The sequence below is a fragment of the Triticum aestivum genome, chromosome 3B, assembly GCF_018294505.1.
Source record: "Triticum aestivum cultivar Chinese Spring chromosome 3B, IWGSC CS RefSeq v2.1, whole genome shotgun sequence".
In the NCBI taxonomy this organism is placed as follows: Eukaryota; Viridiplantae; Streptophyta; class Magnoliopsida; order Poales; family Poaceae; genus Triticum; species Triticum aestivum.
In genome coordinates this window covers 740,310,414-740,316,846 of record NC_057801.1, presented here as the reverse complement: position 1 = coordinate 740,316,846, position 6,433 = coordinate 740,310,414, and the positions used below count along the sequence as shown (strand labels likewise).

General features: G+C 41.7%; 1 pseudogene; it reads right to left on the bottom strand.

Moving 5' to 3' along the window:
• Positions 1–1,027: 1,027 nt before the first annotated feature.
• Positions 1,028–3,926, bottom strand: LOC123067778 (uncharacterized; annotated as a pseudogene).
• Between the last annotated feature and the right edge of the window lie 2,507 nt (positions 3,927–6,433).

The window sequence follows — 6,433 nt, the reverse complement described above, 5'->3', positions numbered from 1 at the left end:
CCTTGACGTCCACTCCAAGTCTCCTGGATTGCGTCTGTTCCAAAACGACTCTCCCGAAGGTTTCATTCCGTTTGGACTCCGTTTGATATTCCTTTTCTGCGAAACACTGAAATAGGCAAAAAACAGCAATTTGGACTGGGCCTCCGGTTAATACGTTTTTCCCAAAAATAGTATAAAAGTGTATAATAAAGCCCATTAAACAACCAAAATAGATAATATAATAGCATGGAACAATCAAAAATTATAGATACGCTGGAGACGTATCACATGGAATGATAAAAAATGATAGATACGTTCACTACAAGAAATATGTCAACTTGCGACCATCACTATTGGTCACTCAAAGGTCATTATTTTTCATTTGCGACCTTTTTGTGACCAAAAATAGAAGGCCAAAAGCTGGCGGTCGTAAACTGAAATTAACGACCTTCTTTGTGATATGTAAAAGGTCGTTGGTTCTTTGACCAAATTTTTGGTCACTAGCAGCCTCCCCAGGCCACGTAGGATCCAGCGTGGCAAGCTGACGTGGATAAGAATCAGCCTGGTCCAATTCAGTGTTTATATGGGCCGAGCCCATTAATTCAGCCCATTTATATATTTTTTCCTATGAATTTTTTGTCAGCTTCATGGACCAATCCCAACATTGCATCCTTTTTATTTTTGGGCCATGGCCTTTTTTGTCTCAACAGTTTCATTTTTTTATAAAGTGGGTTCACTAGTCAGGTGGGTCCCCATTGTCAGGTTCTAGTACTGGGTCCTAGCCGTCAGGGCAATATTCTTCAATTTTTTAATTTAACGCAAAAAAATACCTAGTATTTAAATTGGCACACAAAACACACGAAATACTTCAAATATTATCAACCATCAAAGTGTTACATCATATAACACACATAGAAATGTGATCAGCATCAAGTTTACAATCAGATAACAAGCTCCACAAGTGTACAATCACATGAGCCAGATTCTGCTACATCATATAACACACATACAAATAGGAGCATCATGAAGGGCTTCATTACTCTCAGAACTAGCTCCAATAAGCTAGAACTATTCTTCCTCTGACTTCTTTGTCCTGATGCTCACGAAGAAACATGAAAGCCCAGCATCTGCACGTTACAGAACAAAATAGAAGTAAATCTAACAGCATATTTAACAATAAATAACAGAATAATGAAGTTAATGAGACCTTTTAGAATCAACTTGACAGTTGACAGTAATGTTTGCATTGGACACATCCAAAACTAAAATTATACATAAATGCCTAAATTCCAATGCCCAATGCCTCAGTTTAGTAAATCTAAAAATTCCAGTCTCATCATCATAAAGACAACAAAGCCTGCTTGGCAATATTTTAGGCGTTAATAATGCTTTACTCATAAAAGAACATTGCCAAAGTGATTAGATGGCATTGGAAAACTCGAAAGATAAGCCATATAGCTTTGTTTAATATTACTAAGATATATAGCCATTAGTTTGTTTTAACATGGAACCCAAGAGTATGTGACTCTAGCACCCTGAGAAAGATGTTAATATGCCATCATACTAGCTGATAGACAAACATTCCAGTAAGAATTGATGCTTGTTTAACGGGTACAATCGGTACTGTTATCTCTAACAGACAAATTTAAAGGTTTTAATACATTTTTTTCTATTAGCAAAACTGAACATGCTACTTCCTGATTCATGGCTGCATAGTCCAACTAGCTACACCAGTTTGCTCTCATGCAAAAATTAGAAAAAAAAAAGAACAACAAATAAATCAACACTGATTTCTCTAACACATACAGTAACTTGCTGATATAACTTTCTCCTAATTGCATTCTCATATGACTGGGCCAACATGTGATGTTACTATTCGGTGTGCTATTGGCCAAAGCAAAGGAAGCCTTACCCGCACCTTGTACTAATGCAACTAGCTTAATTGATTTTTCCTACTTAGAAATAGTACTACACTTTGACTTGCTTCAACTCAGCCGGAAGCTTCATACTAGCACAACCAGCAACATACTAGCACTAGCCAGAACGAATCAGGAGGCCAGCAAAGGGACACCAGGTCGATCCCATAAATAAAAACACTAGTGATTGAGAAAGATACCTGGATACCCAGCCACAAGCACATCCGTTGAGAAATCCACTTAAGCTGCAACACCACCAATGGATAAGGGATAGCAGGCCAGGCCAGATGCAATGGTATCAGCTCCAGCGACGATAGCAGAAGGACCAAGCGTCTAGCCGCGGCTGCGACTATGGATGGCAGAGAAGCCACCGACAGCAACAGCAGCAAAGGACTCCTACCCGGCGTTGTCTACAACAATCAGCAAACCAGAAATCAGAACGAATACTTCAATCTCATAAGAAGTTTAAAAAAGACTATAGCAGGACCTAATTAATGTTGCGAATTAAATTATGGATACATACAATACTTCTGACAGACAATCAAAGGTCAAACAAACATTGACACCTATAGTAACATCCTAGCATATCTCAAGTTGATGAATTATTCTAGCAATAACCAAATTAGAATCATCCATCGTTGTACAATTAACCTTACTACCAGATAGTAGAAGAATCACTCTTGGTGAATCAAATCATAACAAATTGAGCAATAGATACAAGAGGCACATCAGGCCTAGCCATATTCATTTCAGTAATTTAGAAAGAGCTTCGATGGGGCACAGAACCTTGAGGCCCTGTTATGGGGTTGTGTCTGATGAAGGTTGCCCTTTGGGGCGGCAACGGCAGCTCCGCCAGATGCAGCAGCAGTGTTATCAGCGCAGTTCACAGTGGCTGCCACAGGCAGAACCAGAGACATCCTGAACTTGTTTCCAGCAGAACCTCCGTGACTTACAGTTCAAGAATAAGAACATAGAAGCTAGTTAGATAAAAGGATCACATATCTACAGTACACTAAACCAATAATCCAGAGATGCATGGCAGCCACACGCCAGTGTTATGATTCATGAAAGTCCCTTCATAGCTAAGTAAGTATTGAGCCAAGATACATACAAACATATGAGAAACACTTGAACCAAGAGATGCAACTACCAAATGCTTCATTCAAGATTTAACACAGTAACTCTACAGGCAGAAAGTAAATTGAAGGTGATCACCATGCACAACACCTCTTTGCACATCACTTATTTATGAACGAAGGGAGTGATATTCAGCTTCCACAATCAAAGGAGACCGGTAAACTCATTGCGCACAGTTGCAAAAACACATTATGCAACAGCAATACATCATCAGTGTATGTGTGTGTGTGCCGCGGTTACCTACATATCCTACTAAGCGAAGCCAGCAGTCATGTTGTTGGTCTGGTACTTGTCGAACTAACAATCTATGGATTTTGCAGTCTAAATGAGATCAGTATAAACTAATTGCACACAGTTGCAGCAACACCACCGAACCAATGAACGAACGAACCGACCCAGTCAGACGAAGAAGGAAAACAAGAAGATCAGATGGGAGGGGGTGGTTACCATCCTGGCGTGCTCGCCCTTCTCCTAGATGGCATCATCCTTGAGCACCCTCTCCATCTGCCCAACCACGGAGATGGAGAGAAAAAATGTCAGGAACGCGTCGTGCTGATCTAGCCACAGAGAAGAGAACTGACTGGGGGCGGTCGTGCGGGGTACCTTGGGGAGGAACAATGGGGCGGACGCAGGGGAGAGGAGGAGGGCGGGTGGATCTCATCAGGGTCCGCGGCACACTTTGCGAGGATCCGGCAGTGCAGCAGCACGTCGTTGGCCTTGTTCATGTCGAGGTCGATGTAGTAGCTGGACGGGAGGCGCTCGTAGTGGTCCTCGAGCGCGCGATCGAGAAGGGGTCAGAGAGCGCCTCCTAGTTGCTGGCGGCCCGCAAGTGGTCGAAGATCCCCCTCCTCACGTCGGCGGCGGTCCATGGCTCTTGGCGTCTCTGTCGGCCATCCGCCCGAGGCCGAGGCGGAGGCGAGGAGCCAGCGGAGGTGGCGGTGGAGGTGCGGCACCGAGGGCGGGACGAGCACAGCGACCCTGCCGCGGAAGGCGGCGAGTGAGGCATCAGGGACGGGGCGGGTCGGCGGGCGGAGGAAGAGCGGCGTGGGGAGGCGAGAGGAGTGTGGTGGCGCGCGGGCGCGGGCGGCGAGATCTGAATCGAGGGCGGGAGGTAGGTGGCGGCTGCGAGTAGATCTGAATCGGGGGAGAGAGGGGAGAGGAGTGGAGTTAGGGTGGTTGGACTGCTGAGAGGTGAGTGAGAGACGTTGGATTCGCCTGGTGTGGACGGTTCAGATCACATAGAGTGGGGTGATCCGTGAGAAGTGTTCTGATTGGTCCGAGAATCTGTGACTTAAAATAATTTCCAAGTACTAAAGATAGAGCTATTTTGTGAAGCAGCTATCAAAAACATTTTGCAAAAGGGCATCACACAAATTTTCACTCAAGTTAGACCACATTTTATGGATGAGCACCAATTTGTATGCATTTCTGATCTTTCTAGCTATTTTTAATCATTTTTCGAGTGTCCAAAATGAGTTTCTTTGTGAAGGACCTATAATATATTTGTTGCAAAATTAACCAAATCAATTTTATAAAACCTTAAGCCATATTTAATGCACAATTGACCAAATAATTGGGTGTAAAAATTTTTGATCCACCTCTGATGAAAAAGATAAATTTCCGCCGATTCAGTTGGAAGCGGGTCAAATTTGAACTGCAAATGCCTCATAGTTTGCTCTTTATTTTTTCCAAAAATCATTTCTAGGTACATAAGTATCTATTAATTAGAGAAACACCAAAAAATTTCCAAGATTCAACCACTAGCTAGGAACGGTCGTGCCCACCGTTTTGACCGCATTTTGAAACGGGCATCAAAAATTCAAAAAAAAATCAAAAAATTGGAAAACCTTCGCATTGTGTCATTATATGTCACCAAGTTACCAGCAAAAATTATAAACTTGTAATACGGCGACTATTTTTAAAAATTGTTCTCAGAAACGAGCTATCAAGTGTGAAGATGCATGGCTTTCAACCCAAATGCTCAATCTTATGGCCACATTCATGGCATAGTTTATTCAAATGATCTCATATTGTGCACAAGGGTGCATATTGGAATGACAAACGATGTTGCCTAAGGAAGTTTTCATTTTCTTTGGACGGAAATTTCATTTTCCATTTTTTGAGTGCCCAAAATGAGTTTTTTTTGTAAAGGACGTACCATATATTTTGTTTCAAAATTGTACCAAATCAATTTTCTAAAATACTAGGACATATTTCATGCACAATTGACCAAATGGTTGGGTGTAAAACGTTTTGATCCACCTCTCGTGAAAAAGACAAATTTCCGCCAATTCAGGTGGAAGCGGGTCAAATTTGAACTGTAGCTACCTCATAGTTTGCTCTTTATTTTTTTCAAAAATCATTTCTAGGTACATAAGTATCTATTTAATCAGAGAAACATCAAAAGTTTTCCAAGATTCAACATCTAGCTAGGAATGGTCATTCCCGTCGTTTTGACCGCATTATGAAACGGGCATAAAAAATTCAAAAAATTAGAAAAGCTTCGCATTGTGTCATTACATGTGACCAGTTACCCGGAAAAATAATAAACTTGTAATATGGCAATTATTTTTAAAAAGTGTTCTCAGAAACGAGCTATCAAGTGTGAAGATGCATGGCTTTCAACCCATATGCTCAATCTTATGGCCACATTCATGGCATAGGTTGTTCAAATGATCTTATATTGTGCATAAGGGTGCATCTTGGAATGGAAACAATTTTGCCTAAGGAACTTTTCATTTTCTTTGGATGAAAAATTCATTTTCCATTTTCTGAGTGCCCAAAATGATTTTTTTTGTGAAGGACCTACCATATATGTGTTGCAAAATTGGACCAAATAAATTTTCCAAAATACTAGGACATATTTAATGCACAATTAACAAAATGGCTGGTGTCAAAAGTTTTGATCCACCTCTCGTGAAAAAGACAAATTTCCGCTGATTCAGCTGGAAGCGGGTCAAATTTGAACTGCAGCTGCCTTATAGTTTGCTATTTATTTTTTCCAAAAATCATTTCTAGTTATATAAGTACCTATTTAATCATAAATACATGGTTTGGTGGCGATACGTCGAGGTTTGGATGATGGGCGAGGGCCCCAACTCTAGAGCGCATAAACTCGCATGCCCGCCGCATGGTCACCGCGTGACTGTGGTGTTTCCATGCGTTCTGGGCAGCCTAGGCATGTCTAGTGGGTTGGGCACTCCCCAGGTAGGTGCTAGGAAGAAAAATTACAACATAAGATTCTCACGAGGAGACCGATCTATGCTCCAACATGAATTAGCAGCCAAGTGTTTGATTAGTGGTATGGGAATGCACATGGCTAATGAGCGTGAGTTTTGGCTGAGGATGATGAGTTACTAAGAAGACTCTCTTCACAAATTTTTAGCTCAAAAGGAGGAGCC